We start from the raw sequence: 21,717 nt of genomic DNA on the forward strand, positions 1-21,717 counted from the left end.
GGCACAGCCTACTGTGGGCAGTGCCACCTCTGGTCCTGGGTTGTATAAGAAAGTTAAGTGATCAAGGCAGGGGAGCAATCCAGTGGGCAGTGCTCCTCTACGGCTTCTGCTTTCAGATCCCTGCCTTGAGCTCCTGGCCTCAATTCCTTTAATGACAGACAGTGACATGGACATACAAGCCAAACAAACGCTTTCCTGCCCAAGCTGCATTTGGTCATGATGTTTAATCACTGTCTAGACTCCATCTTCAGTCCTCTGCCCAGAAGCTCAGCTGAAATTAGAGGGTTTGTGTATCTGTTAAGATTTACGGGACAGTCTTTGTGGCTTTGGGCTTTTAGGGAATTCTGGGTTCATTGTGATATCTACAGGATGTGAACCCAGTTTAGGGGGCATTGTTGGCTTGGGTGGGGCCTCAACTGCTGCTTTCCACTGTCTTATGAGGTTGTTAGACTCTGTAGGGATTGGAGTCTGGGCCTGGACCAGGTTCATGGCGTTCTGCCTGCCACATTGCGTTTCTGTTTAGGAACCAATGAGGTCATGCTCCTGAGTCTCGGTGCTCTTCCAGCCTGGGGTCTTGCATCTAACTCACCCACAGCTATGGGAGGCCTGGTGAGGCTTTTTGCAGCATTTTGGGAATAGCCAATCAGGAGGGAAGGATGTGATGGCTAAGCTGCTATGTTCTGACCTCTGTCAGGAGCAAGCACGGGAATCCCTAAGGGTTTCAGGGCGCCCTTGGAGTTTGTGTGGTCCTGATGCTGGTTTCCTGTGTACACCACCCATGTGTGAATACAGTGTTGTGTGCATTGCCATATACTGTTCTGTGGAGGTGGGAAGATATGTGTAGAGTGACCTGGGTTATAGCCTGCGAGCATGGGCTGTTTGCTGAATGATTAGAAATCAAGAGGTGACTTGTGTCCTCTTCCTCAGCAGTGTGCCACCCTGGGATGAGATCTGGATATAGGGTGAAGGGCTTCCTTCCCCGATGTGCGCCTTTGTGTAAGTTCTTGCCCATACTCACTCTATCGCGTATTTGTGATCTGAAACTTACAACTCCCCAAGGGAAATGCTTCATGATTTATAAAGTATAATAAGACAAGTTGTCTCTCCCAGTGTGTTAGAATTCCCATTGGTGTGAAGACACACCATGATCAAACCTTGGGGAGAAAAATGTTGAGTTTGCTGACACTGTTACATCACAGTCCATGATTGAAGGAAGTCAGGGCAGGAACTCGAGCAGGGCAGGAACCTGGAGGTAGGAGCTGAGGCAGAGGCTGTGGAGGGGTGCTGCTTATTGCCTTGCTCCCCATGGCTTGCTCAGCCTGCTTTCTTATACAATTCAGGACCTCCAGCCAGGGCTGGCACCACATACCACGAGCTGGTCTCTCCTAGCTCAGTCATCAGTCAAGAAAAGGTATTACAGACTTGTACACAGACCAGTCCACGGGAGGTATTTTATCAGTTGAGGTTGCCCTTTCTAAAATGGCTCTAGCTGGTGTCAAGTTGACATAAAACTAGCCAGGACACCCACCTTGATCTCGACTGCACTTTAACCTCTTGTGTGTTTCTCACCCTATGCGTTAAATTGAGTTTCTCTCCAATCTTCAGTTTTTTTAAAAAATAATTGTTAACTTTTATTTTTATTTTGTGTGTATGGGTGCTTTGCCTGACTGTATGCATGTCTGGGTAGCATGCACATGCAGTACCCTCAGAGACCAGAAGAGGGCATCGGGTGCCTTGGGATTGGAGTTACAGGGGCTTGTGAGCAGCCATGTTTGTGCTGAGAATTAAATCTGGGTCTTCTGGAAGAATGACCGGTGCTTTTAGCTACTGAGCCTTCTCCCCTGCCCCTCTTCCCATCTTCGGAAGGAATGCCGCTGTCTGACAGGAGGTGCTCAGGAGAACTGTGGGCCTTATTGAATCCCTGAACAGTATGTCCCCTAGTCTAAAATGATGGAGAGTTGGTGGCTTATACAATTTGTGCCACCTAGGATCTGGACCTGAGCCAGAGCTTGGCAGCTGTGTAACCTTCTGCTCCTACCATCTGTGAAGAATGGGAAGGGTGGCCCTGGCTCCCAGAATCTGGAGTACTGGTTATTTAGAAGGGCCTGGGCATGGAGAATGGATGTTCCATTCTTGGCTTCCTCACTCTGCAGACTGTTTCCCTTCCTTCAGCCGTAGGTGGGAGGTGGTGGGCAGGCGGCAGCTGGGCTCCTGTATCTACCTTAAGCTACCCAGGGGCTACACTTATGGCCAGGCTCAGTCTGCCTCAGACTACTCCTGACAGGAGTTTATGGGTCTGGAGCCAGAAGGCTGGGGTGACAGGCAGTCTGAGTTCCTGGAATGTGAGGTTAGAAATGTGGTATATTTACACCATGGAATACTACTCAGCAATTAGAAACAATGAATTTACAAAATTTTTAGGCAAATGTTTTGATCTGGAAAATATCATCCTAAGTGAGGTAACCCAGTCACAAAAGAATACACATGGAATGCAATCTCTGATAAGTGGATATTAATTAGCCCAGAAGCCCTGAATACCCAAGGCACAAATCGCATAACAAATGACTCCCATGAAGAAGTATGGAGAAGGTCCTGATCCTGGAAAGGATTGATCTAGCATAGGAGGGGAATATAAGGACAGAGGAAAAAAAGGAGGGAGGTGATTGGAGAGTGGATGGAGAGAAGAAGGTTTATGGGACATATGGGGAGGGGGGATCCGGGAAAGGGGAAATCATTTGGAATGTAAACAAAGAATATAGAAAATAAAAATATTAAAAAAAACAAAAAGACAAAAAAATAAACAAACCAAAAAGAATGACCCTAAGATGGGGACAGTGCCTGGGTTGTGGAAGAGTCCTGTGGCATCTGGAGAGCCTGTGAGTGTGCAGCCACAGAGAGGACAGTGCGGCACGCCAGCACACGGGTGCAGGACTGAGCTGAGACTGTCCCTAGCTGCTCTGCTCATCTCTGCCTCTGGGTACCAGGAGTCAGGTGGAGTCAGGAGGTTGAGGTGGAGTCAGGAAGTGGTTGGTTCTCCTAGGCAAGCCCCTCTCCTCCTCAGTGGCCCTCCTTTTCATTCAAGTGTTAGTTAGTCCTTGCTCTGATTGGCCACAACTGGCTCCATTTACTGCAGCCGCCCTTATGGAAAAGAAAACAAAAACAAACAAACAAAAACCCAAACCAAACCAAAACAAAAAAACAGATCAAAGCAGCAGCGGGCGGCGGCGGCGGCGGCGGCGGAGGCGGCAGTGGCGGAGGTGGCGGCGGCAGGTGGCCCCAGATGGGACTGCCCCCTCCTCCCTTTACCCAGGCGTTCTTAAGCTGCTTACTTCAGAGCCTAATGTGTGTCAGCTATGTGATGTGTGGGATGGAGCACCTCTTGAGTGTAGAGGCCTCCCAGACTCGGAGAGGAGGAGCACAGTTTCACAGGGAGCACCCCACCTTCTGGCATTTCAGGGTTGAGTGAAAGAAAGAAGGCCGGAGGCTGCTGTGCACCACGAAGGGTGACCATGTAACCCTGTCTGCTCCCCCACACAGGGGCTAATTACACAGGGCAGATGCCTAATCTGCTCGCCGCCTCTGGCATTGTGGGTCATTCCAGCCTGCTGTGAGGATGCTCAGGAAAGGGAGGCTAATTCAGTCATTAATCCAGATCTAAGCCAGGCAGAATTACATGGATAGCCTAGGATCTCCTGGCCCTCCTGGCACAGCGTACGTAATTCCCTCCAGGCTGTGTGTGGCCTATCTGCTGGACGCTCTTACCCAGATGGGTAATTACAAGGTGCCCTCACCTTGTTTCCTTTGTCTCTGTCCCAGTCACCCCTGTCCCTGTGTCTCTCTCTGTCCTTGTCTCTGTCTCTAGTCTCCCTTCCCCTCCACACATTCTGTCTCACTGTAATGATAGGAACCAAGAATGGTAGGGTGCTTAGAAATTCCTAGAAGAGGGGCTGGAGAGATGGCTTAGTGGTTAAGAGCACTGAGTGCTCTTCTGAAGGTCCTGAGTTCAAATCCCAGCAACTACATGGTGGCTCACAACCATCCATAATGAGATCTGATGCCCTCTTCTGGGGTGTCTGAAGACAGCTACAGTGTACTTACATATAATAATGAATAAATCTTTGGGCTGGGGCAAGCGGGGCCAACCGGAGTGAGCAGAGGTCCTAAATTCAATTCCCAGCAACCACATGAAGGCTCACAACCATCTGTACCGCTACAGTGTATTCATATACATAAAATAAATAAATATTTTTAAAAAAGAAATTAAAAAAAAAAAAGAAATTCCTCGGAGAAAGTTCTGGCAGAAAGCTCAGTTCCAATGCCAGGTCGACGCTGCACCCCAAGCTGTTAGTGCAAGGCTGGATGCATTGTCTGGTACCCCACATTCCTTGTTCTCTGCAGTAACCTAGTTGGGTGATTTCTGCCACATCATAGATTGGGGAGCTTAATGTTGGGCGAGGAGGCAAATGGCAATATGAGTTGACAATTATGAGTGAGCATACCTCAGGTGGGCTCTGGGAACCCCAACATTTGTTCCCTCAGGTGTGGCTCTGGGAACCCCAACATTTGTTCCCTCAGGTGGGGCTCCAGGAACTCCAACATTTGTTCCCTTAGGTGGGTCTCCAGGAACCCCAACATTTGGTACCTCAGGTGGGTCTCCGGGAACCCCAACATTTGTTCCCTCAGGTGGGGCTCTGGGAACCCCAACATTTAGTACTTTAGTTGGGGCTCTGGGAACCCCAACATTTGCTGCTCTTTCAGCTCCTTAATCTTAGATCTGAAGTTTCTCCAAGAGCCTTTGTTGTTCTTTGCAGCTGTGATGACCTTGTATAAGTCAAGTCTCAACCAGGGCCCTGGCTGTGTTTCTTCCGTTCTGGTGTGGGCCAGGGAAAGGCTCAGACATCTGCTACACTCTTTGGAGACCATGTAGGTCAGATGCCCCTTACCCCACTTGCTAAAGCTGTCCCAAGATTAGCACCCCAGGACTGGTGCTTCATCAGGAAGTGTCCCACAAGATGGTTCCCAGGAAGATATTCCTATTGCCATAGAGACCTGTACATCCCTGGGCTCCTGGAGAAATCCTCCATCTTTGTGCTATAGTTAGATCTAGAAGTTGGACCAACACACAGGAGCAGGACTTGTCATATAGAGCACCAATTTAAAATTTAACTGACTTAATGTTACCCCTACTGCTTTCTTTTATTTTAGTCCACACTGAAGTTACTTTGTTTGCCACTTACATCTTGGCTTTGGAGTTTCATTTTTGTTTGAAGCAAGGTGCTCCTCTGTCTATCATCCACTGCTGAGAGGATGCTTTCTTTGTATACCAAGTACAATTTAGCTAAGAAACCTTTGGAAGAAGAAGTGTCTCAACTGGTTCTTTCGCTTACTCATGCAGTATCTCAAGACTCAAGAGGGAAGTTCTTCTTAAGGTCTGGCCTAAATCCCTCTAGAGCAAATATCTGATGGCAAAGGCCTGGGTCAGATGCCATGCAGTTGATTGGCCCCGTTGGGTTTAATGTACGTGAGGATTTGTCTCAGGAGCTTTCTTCTTGAGGCTCCCATGTTCTAGGCAATGGAGCACTGGGAGGATTATGGACCCGGGGAGGAGGGAGCCTCACTGTCTGCAGATCAGAGCCTTTCCCCAGCTCTGCTGCTGACTTGGGATGTGTGACTGACTGACCCGGGTACTTGACTCGAGTGCTTTCTGTTGGTTTGGATTCCTCTGTCTACCGGCATCAACAGACTTGATCAGCTGCCAGAGTTCTGCAGTCACAGCTGAAGTTCATGACAAGTCTCAGGGTCATTTTGGCCACACCTCGCCTCCCGACCTTGTACCAGGCTTCCAGTCAGCTGTCCATGATCTCTCTCGGCAGTCTGACCTAGCCTTTCTTCTGCCATCTCAGCTTGGTCTCCATCCTAGCCTCCTGGGAGCCCTGGAGCAGCTGCTCAGCCCCACCCCTGTTCCTTCCTGGTCCTCACTGGGGTATCACCTCTTTGCATCCAGTTCCCTAATCCCCACCACTGGATCACATTGCAAGCTCCTGTCCAAAGGCCGGGCTGGTTGCGCCCCGTTCCAGGCACCCCCCTCCCACCTGAGTATTTGTGTTTCTGATTATTTATCCCCTGATGCAATGGCCACATTTTTCCAGGTTGAATCCGCTCAATGCTACTTCCTGCCTGGGTTTGCTGACATCGCCAGGTTTCTTCTGCAGCCACAGATGCAGCAGTGGAAATGTGGCTTCCCAGGACACCACATGGGGCCAGGAAGGGGACAGCCAGTGACCCTGCTGAGAGGCCCAACCCCTCCAAAGTCAGAGTCCTCCCAGGAACGGACGAACACAGAAAGCCATCCAATGCTCCCAGCAGGGGAGTGACCTAGACTGAGGCCTGTCCCAGCTGTTTGCTGTTTTCTGGCTCTCCTGAGTGAGAACAAGCAGACTCCTTCCTGCCCTCTTGGCCTTGGCTTCTTGTGAGCGCCATCACCAGTTCTAACGGAATACTCAGCAGATGAAATGAATGAGTGCCAGAGGGGGGCGGGGCGGGGCTGTGTTGGCCTCTTCCTTTCCAGATTCATGGCCAACCCAACCTGTCAGCCTCTTCTAGGATGGCAGGGGCCACACGTCAAATGCAGAGACGGAATAACAGCCTTCCTAAATTTTTGTTAAAAGTGAGGGTGCACTTTGGATCCCCCCATTTTATTTCACTGTAAATCCCAATGATTCAGAAAATCAGAGTTGGAAGGGGACTTTGAGAGTTTTTAAACCACATCTTACTTGGCAGATGGAGGCCATGGAGGTTCTGCAATGTGCTTGGGATCATGGAAGCGCTTCTCCTGTCTCCTGACCTCCAGATGGGTGCTAAGGCTTGGTTGGCAATAATGAGAGCTACTGAGCTTGGCAGCAGATGCCCAGTCTGCAAGGCGTTCTGGTTCCCTTTGCTTCTATTTTTTCTTCACTTTTACTCTGAGTCAGGTTAAGGAAGCAACCTGGGTGCAGTGGTCCAGCCTGCTGCAGCACCCATAACTCACAACGGTCAAAATGAAATTCAGGTCTGGATGCAGGGAGGCAGGGAAGCCAGAATGTAGGCGGCAGAGGGGCTGGCTTAGTGACAGGATCCTGCTTCCTGTCCCTCCCCAGATCCTCCTCACCCACAGAGGCGCAACACACGTTGCTGGTGTGCAGGGCTCTTCAGAAGAGGTTGATGAATTTGGACTGGTTTTAAAATTCACCTGGGGAAATACACAGCTGCAGTCCGAAACAGACACAGACGCTAGCACTGCGCTGCTGGTCCCCTCCCATCCTGCCTCCATGGTCTGGGAAAGTGCACACACCCCATCCGTGGAGCTGCACTGGACTGGACCGTGTGAATGAAAGGAAGAGGGCTTAGCTGTCCCGTGGATGGCAAGTTCCGAGAGGCTGCATGGCTTCAAGCACGCTTGTGTAGGATTCCAGGGAGGTCTGCATCCTGGCCTGCATCCTCCCAGAAATGAAGATACTTTCCTCTAAGGACTGTCCATGTCCCCAGGGAAGAGGCAGAAAAGAGGGACAAACATCTGTGGGTCACCCAAGTCCATGCCAGACGTGTTTGAACAGAACTGCTGTGAAATAGTAATGTTTATTAAATTATGAATCCATTATACAAAAATCAAGGCCCTATCTCTAGCCCTGGCCTGCCATCTTAGTCTCCCTGTGGTAGGGACTCAGCCACAGCTTTAAGGACTCTGATACTGGACGTAACTCACTCTTTACTACCATCCTGCTTTTCCTTTTAAAAAAGAATGACCATAGTCAAATAGTGACTTTGATTTGTGTGTTTTTATTATTACAAAAATAATTGTTCCTTGGAGACAGGGGCTCACAGTATCCTGGGATGGCCTAGAACCCAGAGATCTGCCTGCTTCTGCCTCCCGAGTGCTTGGATTAATGGTGTGTGTCACCATGTCTGGCCCAAATATGAATTCTTAGGGTTGTATGCATCTGACCCAAATGTGCCTATCACCAGTGTTCTAAAAAGAAACATACAACATACAATAGAACCCCATGTGGACTCCATGGATGTCTCATTGAGTTTTGTTAAAGACCACGCAAAGCTTTTTAGTGCCAGGGGTATTATTTAAGTCATAACAATAAGTTTGTCATTTGGTCCTTTGAGGTCCCCTCATGAGGAACATTTGCAATTGAGAATGCAGAGGTGTAAATGTCTGCTGTAGTCTTGGTTACCAGTCCAGCAGAAGGGACAGGGTACCAGAGAGCTGCCTGCCAAGCTGAACTTAAGGATCAGGGCCACCTCCTCAATCATTGCTTAGGTCTTGTGATCTCCCACGTTGCTTCAGAATCATTTTCTACTCTTTCTAGATTCAGGTTACCCACTGTGTCTCTTAAAGATGGGAAACAGTCAGAGGAGACTGGGAATCGGGCCTTCTATTCCACACTCTGTGGCACACTGTCTCCCAACACAGAGCAGGATCACAATGGGAACTTATTTAGGAGCATGTCCCCACATCCGAGGGTCTGGCTTTATAAGTAGGTGTCCTAGGGATCCTGAAAGACAGACGTCCCATAGTCCCCTCAGAATAAACACACCACCACTTAGACCAGCACGGACTTGGCCCTCTATCAGCAATTTGCCCTGGCACTTCCTGTAGCTGCCTCATGCACTGTAGCGACATAACCCAAGACCAAAAGCGTCATACAGCGTTTGCTGTCAACCATCACAGACTTTAAAGAAGTCAGGGGAGGAGCTATGTGGTTCCCATTTACTCCGGTCTTCCCCATTTCCGGGTTGTCCTTTACCCTGACGCTCTGTCCTGTTGGTACAACTCCTTCGGTGAAGAATGTTCTCCAGTGGTCCTTCAGAGCAGTGGCTCTTCTACCAGCTGTGAATATTCTCCTACTTAACCCAAGGAGTCTATTTTACCTTCATTCCTACATGATATGTATACATAAACACACACATATACACACACATACATATACACACATTCATACACTCACATACACACATATACATACATACATACACATACATATACACACATACACACACACATACACACATACATACACACACATACACACATATACACACATACACATACATACACACACATACACACATACATACAGTCACATATACACACATACACATACATGTATACACACATACACACATTCACACACATACACACACATACACACACATATATACGCTCACATACACACACATACACATACATATATACACACACATACACACACATACACACATTCACACACATACACATATACACATACATACATACATACACATATACACATACACACACATAGACACACACACACACATACACACACACACACACAATTTTTTCAGGATAGAATTTGGAGCGGGCAGTCCAGTTTTCTTGAGTAGTCCTCTTATTTATTTTCTGACAGTGCCGCACAGGTGCCGAATGTTTTGCGATCATGTTCACCCATTTCCCTCCCTCACCGTCCCTCCAATCCCACTGCCCAGGTCTTCCCAGCTACTTCACTTCCTGCATCTCTGTCTTCCTTCTTTTATTTCCCTTGTGGCCCCTGGTTTTAATTAGGTTGGCCTGCATGAGCGTGGGTGTGGGGGGCGGTCTACTGGAGCATGACTGGAGGAAGTGAGTCTCCCTCCCTGGCTACTATTAACTGTCCTATTGTCTTAGGGAGGCACAAGCACACACTCACGTGCAGGAAAGCACGGCATTGGTGAGTCCAGGAGTGCACAGCGTGTCATGCCCAGGGCGTGGCCTTTCCCAGAGCTCTCCCCACCTTCCGGCTCTTCCACTCTTTATGGCCCCTCTTCCGTGACGCTCTCTGGACCTCTGAGGGAGTGACAGAGACTCCTGTTAGGGCTGGGTACTTATCTTGGCACTCCGTCACGTTTCTTTTAGCAGTTTTACCTGCTCCACACTTCTGAGGCTTCCAATAAGAAGCACGGAGCTATTCAAAGAGCCATTCTTTTAAAGAGATCATTCTTAGTTTTAACTAATTTCTAGCTTTTCCCCCTTCATCTTCAGTTTTCAGTAGTTTCATTGTAATGTGTCTGGGTGTGGACTTTTCCAGGCTTAAACTGCCGGAGATTTGCTGACCCACTAGAGCAGCAATTCTCAACCTGTGGGTTGTGACCCCTCTGGGGGTCGCATAGCAAATAGCTCGCATAGCAGATATTTACCTTACAATTTATAACTAGCAAAATTACAGTTATGAAGTAGCCATGAAATAATTTATGGTGGTGGTGGGGGCATCACCACAACATGAGGAGCTGTATTAAAGGCTTGTAGCATTAGGAAGGTTGAGAACCACTGATCTAGAGTTTGTAGGGTTATGTAAACTTTAAAATCTGGAAACTTGTAGTTATTTAATCTTCAAGCTTAATTTTCTGTGCTGTACCCATTTTTCTGCAGCCTGGGAGCCACTGGTGTTTGAGATCCCGCAGCCGCCTGCAGCTCTGTTTGCTGCTCTTAGTCTATCCTGTTCTTTGCAGTTCACATTAGGTCATTTCTGGGAGTGTGCAGGCCCTTCCTTCCCATCCTGGTGTTCCCATTATGTTAATGAGTCTACCTAACAGCTTTATTTTTTTAAAAAGCTGTTTTGCTATTTTAAAGTTACACTTATTTGTGTGTTTATACGTGTGTATGTGAGTATACGCGTATGTGACTGTGTACGTGTATATATCTGAGTGAATGTGAGCATACGCATGTGGGACTGTGTGCATATGTGTGTGTAAGCATACATGCATGTGTGTGTACATGTGAGTACATGGGTGTGTGACTGTACACATGTGTATGTATGTGTGTACGTGCACATGTGTGTATGTGTGTACATGCATGTGTGTGCATGTGAGTACATGGGTGTGTGACTGTGTACATGTGTATACACGCACACGTGCATGTGTGTATGTGTGTACATGCATGTATATACATGTGAATACATGGGTGTGTGACTGTGTACATGTGTGTGCATGTGTGTACATGCATGTGTGCATTTGTGTGTCTGTGTATAAATGTGAGTGTGCTAAGGCAAGGTGTAGAAGTCAGAGGACAGCTTGCAGGAGTTGGTCCTCTCCTCCCACCCTGTGGGTCCCAGGCTTGTAGCAAATGTCTTTTCCTGCTGAGCCATGTCACAGCTATCTTGGAGTTATTTTATTTCTTTGAGTCATTTTACTTTTAAGTTATGAAACTTCCATTTGATTCATTTTTGTGCCTCTACTGAGTTTCGGACTGTGGACTTTAAGAGTTTGTCTTTTAAAGTGACATCTTTGTCATTTTAGCATTGGTGTCTAATGGTTCCCTTCCCTTTAAGACACTCGCTGGTTCTCTGAATGTTTGGTTAATTTTATATTACACCCTGGACATTTTCAGTATTATTTTATGAATTAGAGGTCTTATTTATGTCCTGTAAATGTGTCAGCAGGAAAATGATCTGGTTTTGTTTGATCTGTAAGTTTATTTCCCCCTCTGATGTAAGGTCTCTTGTAGCCCTCAGTATCTTGAACTTGACATATAGATGAGGATGACCTTGAACTCCTGACCCTCCTGCCTCTACCACACCACTGCATGAGACTTCCATCTGCAGGCTTTGACTAGAGGCTTTGGGATATGTTTGAATATTAGCCTCATTTTCAAAGCCTTTTGCCTTTTGGACCTGCCCTGCAGGTGGTATCAAGTGGCTACATTAGGACCTGGGCAGTGGAATATTACATGATTCAGTTCTTACGGAACATAAGTATGCTTTGGGTGGGTGTCAGGTCTGTACACAAGCAGATTGGGGGCATAACTACCGAGTCTGCAGGGACACTTTGAAATCTTTTTTTGTCCATGATCTTTCTAGAACCTTCAAGATCCCTGAGAGTTGATACTTGTCTCAGAAACACATCTTGAGCCTCACCATCTACTTACTCTTTTTGAGAAAGGGGAAAAACTCTCCATCCAGGGTGGAATATAAGCCAAATTTCTTCCTTTTAAGAACATTAAGTGCTCGCTGGTCTGTTCTTTAATAAGCTGAGCACGAAAGACCCTGGGCAGAAATGCTTATGCTCAGCAGTTGAGGAGATGGGACAAAACATACTGTGGAGTGCACCCAAGATAATATGGCCAGCAAGAACTATGGCTGAGGCTTTTACCCATAGAGAACTCTGTTTTAAGAACAATAGTTTAAAGAAAAACATAACGGGCTACCTGGTAACTGTTTGAGTGTTTAATCCCAGGTTATGACCATAATACTAACAACAACTATATTTGATTCTTAACTTTTATTATTGTTTTAAAGTTAGCATTTAAAGCAATGGATTTCACTATGACATTTACCTACATGTTGATTGCATGAAAAATGAGGGCATGGCGGCTCCAAGGTATAGTTGAGAAGGTGTGTTGTAGATAAGAGGGAGAAAATAGCTACAGGCATCTAGGAGGGTCCAGACCAAACTTGACCAGCGGACTGAACCGTTCTGTGAGAGAAAAGAGAAGCAAAGAGAGCAAGAGAGAAGGGAGAGGAAGCAGAAGCCAAGAGGCCGAGAGAGAGAGAGAGAGAGAGAGAGAGAGAGAGAGAGAGAGAGAGAGAGAGAGGACATGAGGTGAAAACTTAAGGGTTCTTTGGGAAGTTTTGGAAGGTGTTTTGCTGGGGCAAACACGTGAAAGACAAAGGCAAACTCAGGAGGGAACGTAAAGCAGACACAGGAGAGAGGATGTTGTGCTAAAGCAAGCACGTGAAAGGACGAGTGACGAAGGAGTCTTTGTTAACCACAGTGATGTATCGGTCCGCCTTACATTGTGTAGTTGAGCTGCATTTGTCAGGACTCTGTGGACTCAGGCTGATCGGATGCACATGCTGAGGCAAGGCCCGCGCTGGGGCAAGGCACGTGGAGCACACGTGATGTTTGGAGGGTATAAATACGACTCCATGGAGGGACGGAGACAGAGCTTGGCTGGCTGGTGCAGTAGCTGTGTAACCCTTGTACGTCTCGAACCATTGCTGATCTTTGCCTCACTGAGAGAGGCACAGCCAAGAACTCATAGTGTCCCTCTAGGTCCCTCTTACCTACTTGAGCCTGGCTGAGGCCTGGCTGTCTCTGCTAGGTCATGTCACCCACTGTGGCTAACCCAACTCTATCAAACTGGACTGCAGGTGTATCTGAGAAATATGTGTGAGTGGATTGAGCTGCCACTGCTGACCTGTGAACCGAACTGCTGATTTCCAGACAACACAGATGGGAGTTGCTTCAAAGAAACTTTTGAAACAGGTCCACTCCCCCCCATCCCCAATCCTTTTTCAATATCTATGGTAGATGGTGGGCTATTAGGGAGGTGACAGCATTTAAGAACCATCTTTAAAAGTAAGACTTGCAAAATTTAAAGTGACCAAAGTGTCTGTGTTATGCAGGGGAGCAGAGGCTGGGGGAAGGGATACACAGCCCCGGGAGAGGGAGGTTTAGGTAGGGGGCCCAGGAGGGAAGTGTTGGGATGAGCCACAGGTGCTGAGTGAGACTTGGTCCAGATTTCTTTGGGACCTGACATCAGTCATTGTATTTTTCTCACATTCTCCCCATTATACACTCCCCGACCGACCGCTCACCTCCCACTGATGGGCTGATGGCTTCCTCCACTGCACTCAATACCCCCTAGGTTTTTATGGCACACAGGCATTTAAATCTAGAGTCAGGAATGAGGGAGAGCGATCAATGTTTGTCCTTTTCTCCTAGCACCACCCTCTCCTGCTTCCCCGCTGTCCCTGTAGACAGCATTCCCCCGGCCACAGAGTTTTGCCTCTACTTTCTCCTTCTACATATATGTATATGATTTTTCTATCTAGATTCCATCTATGACAGAAGACACGTGGCACCTGTCCTGGCTCTGGCTTGATTCAACCCCTTCTCTTTACTTTCACCCATTTCTCTTCAGATGACGTGATCACGTTTCTCTTTTTGGCTGAGGTAAAGACAAAGCTTTGCTGTGTCTACACACTACGCTGCCTTCCTCTGTTCATTTGCTGATGGTCCGCTAGGCTAGTTTCCCATCTTGGCTCTTTGTGAATACAGCAGTGGACGTGTCAGGTAGAAGTGCCTCCATGGTGTGCTGGCTTAGGTTTACATGGCTACATAGTCAGAAGTGGTATAGGCCATATGTAGTCTAACTTGGTTTTTTGAGAAACGTCCATAGTGAGTTCTTGACTGACCACACACACTTGCATCCCTCTCAGTAGTTAAGAAGGGTTCCCTTCGCCTTGCCTCTGCACCGGCCTTTCTTGTCACCCATCTTGTCACCCATCTGACAGGGGAGAGTTGGAATCTTAGAATAGTTTCATTTGCATTTCCCCCTATCGATAAGGGTGTTGAACTTTTTGTGTAAGTTTATTCATTACTTACACATTTCTTCCTTTGAGAACTGTCTGTTCAATTCATTTGCTTTGTTACTGGCTGGATGATTTTCCTTCAGTGTTTAACTTTCTGAGTTAAACACATTCTAGATATTAACCCCTTGTCAGATATATAGTTGGCAAAGATTTTCTCCCATCCTGCCTCTTCCCTCTGCCAAATGCTTCCTTTGATGTGCTAGAGCTTTGAAATTTCATCCAGTCCTGTTTGTCACTTGTAGCTATTATTTTCGGAACTACTGGAGTCCTTTCTGAAAAAATAAACCTGTCCCTTTGTGTTGAAGGATTTTGCCTGGCAGGCTCAATTTCTTAGGTTTGAAGTGTTTGATAAACTCAAATTGATTTTTTTGCACAGAGGGAGAGATGGGGTCCACATCCACGTGCTTTCCCCAGCTTCATTTGTTGAAGAGCCTCTCTTCTCCAAGCTGTGCGGTCTTCTTTGTAAATCTCAGGCGGCTGTTACTGTATGGTTTGCCTTCTGGGTCTTCTTGTTTGGCTTTGTGCCAGTGCCATGCTGTTTGTTATGATGACCCTGTGGTATATTTTGAAACCAGATACTCTGATTCATCCAGAATTGCTCTTCTGGCTTCCAGTTGCTTTGCTTATTCAGGGTCTTTTGTACTTACATATGTGTAGCTGCCTGCGGCTACAGAGAACCTGGTACCTGGAAGGAAGGCTGGGGTTTGATAGGCCAGGCGGACGAGAGACATATTGGAGCCAAGACAAAGTTCTCTGATCAAAGTTTAATTATCAGTTCTGTGTTTATATAGGTAAAGACCCATCCTTAGGTTCATCTGGGTTCTTGTTTCAAAACAAGCTTCAGCAGACAGTTTTGGTTTTGCAGGAATACTGTGGATGTGGTGAACAGGAGACTTCCACCTGGTCGGGCAACCCCAGGTGGGCTAGGCAACTGCAGCAAACAAGGTCTGATTAGCCTGCTCAAGGCTGGGGGAAGGATACGCATATGAATTTCAAAATTCTGTTTGTCTACCTCTGTGAAGAACCTCACTGCAAACTTTGATGGGGATTGCACCGAGTCTGAACATTGCTTTCTGTGATGCACCATTTTCAGGGTTGATTCTGCCAGTCCATGGTGTAAAGGTGCTTCTGTCGTCTGGTGTCTCTGCTGTCATCTTCAGTATCTTCCCAGTGTTTTGAAGTGTCATAGGAAAAGCCTCTAACCCCTATTTCCTTGGTTAGGATTATCTCTAGGCTGTGTGTGTGTTTAAAAGATATCGTGAATGGTTTCCCTCTGATTTCTTTCTTAGGAAGTTAGTTATTTGTGCATAGAAATGCTATGAAATTTTCAACATTTATATTGTATTCTGTTACATCATTGAAGTGCTAATCTTATCTAAGAATTTTCTGATGTAATCTTTAGAATTCCGTAAGTACAAGGTCATATCATCTGCAAAGAGGCATACTATGGCAACACTGAGTGCCTTCAGAGTGTCATGGCCATAGATGAGACAGGGGTAATGTGCCTTTTCCTTTACTAGTTCTTTTATTTCTTTCCTGTCCCTTATTGTTGTGGCTAAGTCTTCAATCACTGTGTCAATAAAAATGGATAAAGTCGATATTTTACCTAATTACTCACTTTAGAGGAAATACTTTCTTCTTCCCCCCTCCCCCACATTTGTATAATATTGAACATAAATTTGTCATATATAACATTTGTTACAGTGAGGTTGTGCTTCTTCTATTTCTAGTTTCTTCAGGGCTTTTATGATGAAGGGATACTGAGCTTCGCCAAAGGCCCTTTCTGCATCTATTGAGATGATCATATGATTTCTGAACTGAGTCTTTTTATTTTTTGATTTGAATGTGTTGAACCATCCTCTCATCCTTGGAATGAAAGTAGTAATTAAATTGTCCATACATCATGGTTATGTGATCTTTTAAATGATTGGTTGAATTAACTTTACAAATAATCTGCTGTGGATTTTTGTGTCTGTTTGTTAGTAGTCTTTATTTTTTTTGGTTGTATCTTTATCTGATTTTGATAACAAAGAAATAATAGCTTCATATAATGAATCTGTAGCCATTCCCTCACTTCCATTTTACATAATAGTCTCAGGATCGTTGGCATTAGCTTTTAAAATTTTTGGTCAGCTTTGTACCAAGATGGCGCCAAAAGCGGAAAAAGGAAGCTCCTGCCCCTCCCAAAGCTGAAGCTGAAGCTGAAGCTAAGGCCTTGAAAGCTAAGCAGGCAATGCTGAAAGGCATCCACAGCCACAAAAAGAAGATCCACATGCCACCCACCTTCTGGTGGTCCACGACCCTGCAGCTCCAGAGGCAGCCCAAAATATCCTCGAAAGAGTGCGCCCAGGAGAAACAAGCTTGACCACTATGCTATCATCAGATTCCCACTGACCCCCGAGTCAGCCATGAAGAAGAGAGAGGACAACACCATCCTTGTGTTCACTGTGGATGTCAAGGCCAACAAGCCCCAACAGGCCATGAAGAAACTCTGTGACATCGACGTGGCCAAAGTCAGTGTGCTGAGAAGGCCTGACTGAGAGGAGAAGGCGAGTGTTCGTTTGGCTCCTGATGATGATGCTCTAGATGTTGCCAGCAAGACTGGGGTCATCTAAACTGAGTCCAGATGGCTAAGTCTACATATATACTTTTTTTTTCACCATAAAAAACCAATATCTGGTCATACTAAGCAGAGAGACTGCCTAGTCCTAGACTTCTTTGGTTGGGAAAACTTTATTATTCTATTAGTCTCTTTACTTACTGCTATACTAAGCTTTCTGCATACTTTAGATTCAGTTTGTTGTGTCATGCACATCTGGATATTTTCTCACTTTCTTCTAGACTTTGTAGCTTTTTGGAATGCGGGTTCTCAAAGCAGTCCTTGGTGATGCTGTGGTTTTAACGAGCGTCTCGGATAGTGTCCTTCTTTTATATCTCTCCTTGTTAATTAGCGTCTTCTCTGTCAGCCTTGTTCACTGTTTACAAGAAGCCACTGTTTGTTCTACAGCCTTTGTTGCTCTTACAATGTTCACTTTACTCTTTTTGGCTTTGATCTCTATTGTCTCTTTGCATGTACTGACTCTGGATATGGTCTCCCCTTGGGAATGTGGTCAACCCACCTGGAGAATGTCCCTACCTCAAAAGTCAATCCATTGCTAAAGCTCCTCAGAGACGCGTAGGGTTGTGAGGCCCTGTCCTGTCTGGGCTGGAATGTTGACTGGCTTGATCTTTGCAGACAGTCACAGCTGATGCTTTATTTATGGGAACTGTGGTTCCACCACTTCCTTAGACTTTGTTTTGCTCTGGTCCTCCCTGACCTCCAGGTCTTCACTTTTGGTATGTGAGTGTGATGTTTTATATAGAGGGTCTTCTCCAGTCATGTCTATGTGAGGCTATGTATGTCCTTAAATGCCTCTTGTGTCTGGATATCCACTCCAGCTTTCAAAATTTGGGCTTTTTTTTTTTTTTTAAAAAAAAACTATCATTTTATTGAATCAATTTCTTGTGGTTTTAGTTTTTATTCCATTACTCTTTTAATCCTAGTTCTTAGAACTTGTGGTGATGATTTTCAATTAAAAACTGGTTTTGAGGTACAGTCTTATAGCGCTCAGCCGACCTTAAATTCACAGCTGAGAGTGGCCTCAACCGGTCTTGCTCTGCCTCCTTTGGCTTTCTGAGTGCTGGGGTTTCAGATAAGGTCATGCCACCCAGCTTTCTGCAGAGGCTTAAACCCAGGATTTCATATTTGCTAGACAAACACTTCACTAACTGAGCCACATCCTACATCTGATTTGTTTTTATTGATATTATTTACTTATATTTTAATTTTTGTGCTTGAGTGTGCTGTGACTGCCACCTTATCTTTCATCTCCGAATCTTTATTTTATTTGACTTAATCTATTAATGATGATTTCTATTATTTTAAAATCAGATTTTTTCACTTATAAAATTTCTGCCTTGATCCCCTGCTCCTAATATTAATCTCCTTGCCATGTTTTTCGTCTGTGCTATTACCTTTTTTGACATGGCTGTATCTCTCATCCATACTCTGAATTCATTTCTTCATTCATCTTGTCTCCTCTTGAAGTCACCTATCGTTTTTATGGATTTTGAGTTCTCCATACAGTGTCCCAACCACTTCTATATCTCGATTTAGTAGCTGAGAAGTGTGACTTATAGAGACCCGCACTGCCTCGGCTTCTCACACCTCTCATTTTTGTGTTGTGATCTGGGTACCTGCTGATTTTACTGAGCAAGACATTCTTGGGGAGTCAGTCTCCACTAATCTCAAAAGAAGAGAGAATACACTGCCGTAGAGGTGACAGCTCCAACCTGAAGAAGATGTGGAAAAGTGTGGAAGCCAACCTGAGTTAACCAATGCACCACAAAGACCATGGGACAGAAAACAGCGAAGTCACAGAGAGCATGTTAGAAATATTAAAAAGTATTTAGGGTAAAACTTAAAATATCATGGTGCTGAGGTTAACCCAGCACTCAGGAGGCAGAGACATTGGGATCTCTGAGTTCGAGGCCAGCCTGGTGTACAGACTGAGTTCCAGGACAGTCAGAGCTACAAAGAGAATCTCTCTCTCTCTCTCTCTCTCTCTCTCTCTCTCTCTCTCTCTCTCTCTCTCTCCCCCAATATCAAATGAATGAGCCAAACTAAAGAAAAAAGCAAGGGACAGGAAAAGGAAATGTGAGGCTATGTCAAATATGAGAAAGGAAAAGGGAAATAGGGAATAACATTACAAAAGGAGAGAAAAAAGAATGAAATGTAAAACAATGATAGCTCAAAATCCATAAATAAAATTAGACAAATTTAAAAGGAGGAATAAAAATAATAAAGTTTGATAAAAAATAAAATAAAGTCAAACTGCTACTGAAGGTCTACTAAGAGGAAGAAACCAAGGAGCACCAAACAGATGAACCCCTAGCTTTTCTTCTGGCCAGTTCTTCTAAGTATGGGGTCTGTTGGTTTAGGCTGGGTCTCCTGATAGTGGAGTGTCTTGACATGTCTACCTGTTAGGCTGGTGCTTAACCTGGATGAGTCAAGAGTGACGTGTCCACTAGAGACACGTTCTCGTAGAAACTTCCTTTTTTACGTACCAGAAGAGTCTGCTGGTTGCATCTGACCTTGTGGTCTGTGGGCTGGGCAAGTTCTTCCACAAATCTGGGACTTACCAGTTTGTATAGACTGGGATGCCTAATGTTCTAACCAAGTGGTCTTTCCCAAGTGTTTTGTGATTGGGAAAAGTGAACACAGCCCTTTGGTCTGCACAGGTGGACCAGTGTCTGTTTTCAAACCCACGTAGCAGTAAACACTCAGCCTGAGGATGCAGCTGTCGATGTTAAAGACCCTGCCAGAACTCCAGAATCCCCAGTCTCTCTAGCAGAGAACCTCATGGCAGTCAAATGGCTTCGGAGGCTTGGCCACACCCTGCCCTTAGACTCTGGTCTATTAGACTCCAACATTGTCCTCAGAGAGAGTTGGGCTTCGTCCTTCACTGGCCCAACCAAACCTTCCATCTCAGCCTCTTAGTGTGTCCACCTTTGGCCTCTCCCTCTCCACAGCTTCCTTCCACCACTATTTCCTGCACTATGGAAACTGATCCAGGTGCCATGGGTTGTGGTTGTTCTCTGGCCTCCAGGTTAGCTTAGACTTGAGCAATATGTTCTCTCTCAAGACAGTGTCTGGTCAGTCTTCTGAGACTTGGAATGAGGCCATGCTGACCTCTGCTCTGTTGTTGGCTGCTCACACAAGGGAGTTCCAGGCTCACCAACGCTTCTAGCTGGATTTGAGTCTGTGATGCTGTTGGTTTTCCCTCCAGGTGTTATTTCCAGTCTCCCCTCACCAGCTTATTTCCCTTTTGGATAGGATAGATTCCCCTCCTCAACCAGGAAGCGATAGTGGAGCCTTGTGCTGCTTCCTCTTTTCTGGGACGCCACTGTCTTTTTTATCTACTTTCCAACTTGGTTGTCACTCTCCTCATGGTTTCTGATGAGCGCCTGATCTTTCATTCTTTAGGATAGTCTTCCTTTTCCCGTTATCTCAACGCTTCTCACTTCTGGCACCACACGGAGGTAGTCTTAACCTGCCACGTGCTTTGGAAACCTTAAGGTTAATTTTGGTTAATAAGAAAAAGCTGTTGGGCCAAAGAAGAACCCTGTCGCTCTGTTCACCTTGACAGCGATGAGAGCGCAGAAGGCAGGGCATGATGGGATGAATGCACTAGACTACCGGCATCTCAGCGGCAGTCACAGTGGAGGAATGAGCTCTGAGTCCCAGGAGGCCTGGCCATTGCCTTCCCTAGGTCCCCAGGGGAAACTTTCCACGCTGCCAAGGAGTTAAAGCTGGTGGGAATTATCACTTCTGGGTGTGATTGCTATTCCCAAGATGCGGAGTCTGGAAAAGAAAAAAAAATGTGGAATTTTAAACCCCAGAGGTCATAAACTACAGAAGCCCTGATGAGTCTTTTTTTTCCACTTGTGCACCTGTCCTTGCTTGTCCATAGACACATTGCCTGATTGTGTTTGCTTTCGGAAATTTTAGCCTAAAGGGCTCACACTATTAGTGTAGCTGTCATGAGTCCTCCCAACCACCAGGAGGAGGTCAAGAGCCTCAGTTGGATGCTTCATTAAAACAAACTGTAGAAAGAAATTGGTATCACAGAAGCTTCATCTAGCCAAACACTAGGCGGAGCCAGGAGAACTCCACAGAAGAGGGGGAGGAAGGATTGTAGGAGCTGGAGCCGCTGAGGACACCAGAATAGGACCCTCAGAATCAACTAAGCAGGGCTTGCAGGGCTCACAGGGACTCATGGAGACCGAAGTGACAAACAGGGACCCTGCATGGGTCTGACCTGGGTCCTCTGCATATACCTTATGGTTCTGTAGTTTGGTGTTCTTGTGGGACTCCCAGCAGGGCAGTGGGTGTTGTCTCTGACGCTTTTACCTAAGCTTGAGACCCTTTTCCTTCTACAAGGTTGCTTCGCTTGCCCAGCCCTGATAAGAAGGAGGGTTGGTGCCTAGTTTCATTGTACCTTGTTGTGCCTTGTTAGATATCCCCAAGAGGCATGAGGTTTTTTTGTTTGTTTGTTTGTTTTTTGTTTTTTGTTTTTAAAGGGAAACAGAGGGCAAGTGAATCTGGGGAGAAGGGAAGCAGGATGGGAGGTCACAGGGAGGCATGGACTGAGGGGAAACGGCAGGATGTAATGTATGAGACAGAGACAGAGACACACAGAGATAGAGAGAGATGTTAATAACTTGCTCTGAGACAGTGTTCTCAGCCAAACACTGTGACTTCTAAGGTTTCCTATCCCTTCTACCTGGAAACCAGGCTGTC

At 46.1% G+C, this 21,717-nt stretch overlaps 1 protein-coding gene and 1 pseudogene across 2 annotated transcripts in view; both read left to right on the plus strand.

The window, feature by feature from the left end:
- Nucleotides 1-21,717, plus strand: part of Ano2 (anoctamin 2) — a 325,589-nt gene that overhangs the window by 11,551 nt on the left and 292,321 nt on the right. The gene's annotated exons all lie outside the window — the stretch shown is intronic.
- LOC127677215 (60S ribosomal protein L23a-like) lies at nt 12,365-16,990 on the plus strand (annotated as a pseudogene).

Source organism: Apodemus sylvaticus, chromosome 2 (genome assembly GCF_947179515.1).
Source record: "Apodemus sylvaticus chromosome 2, mApoSyl1.1, whole genome shotgun sequence".
Classification (NCBI taxonomy): domain Eukaryota; kingdom Metazoa; phylum Chordata; class Mammalia; order Rodentia; family Muridae; genus Apodemus; species Apodemus sylvaticus.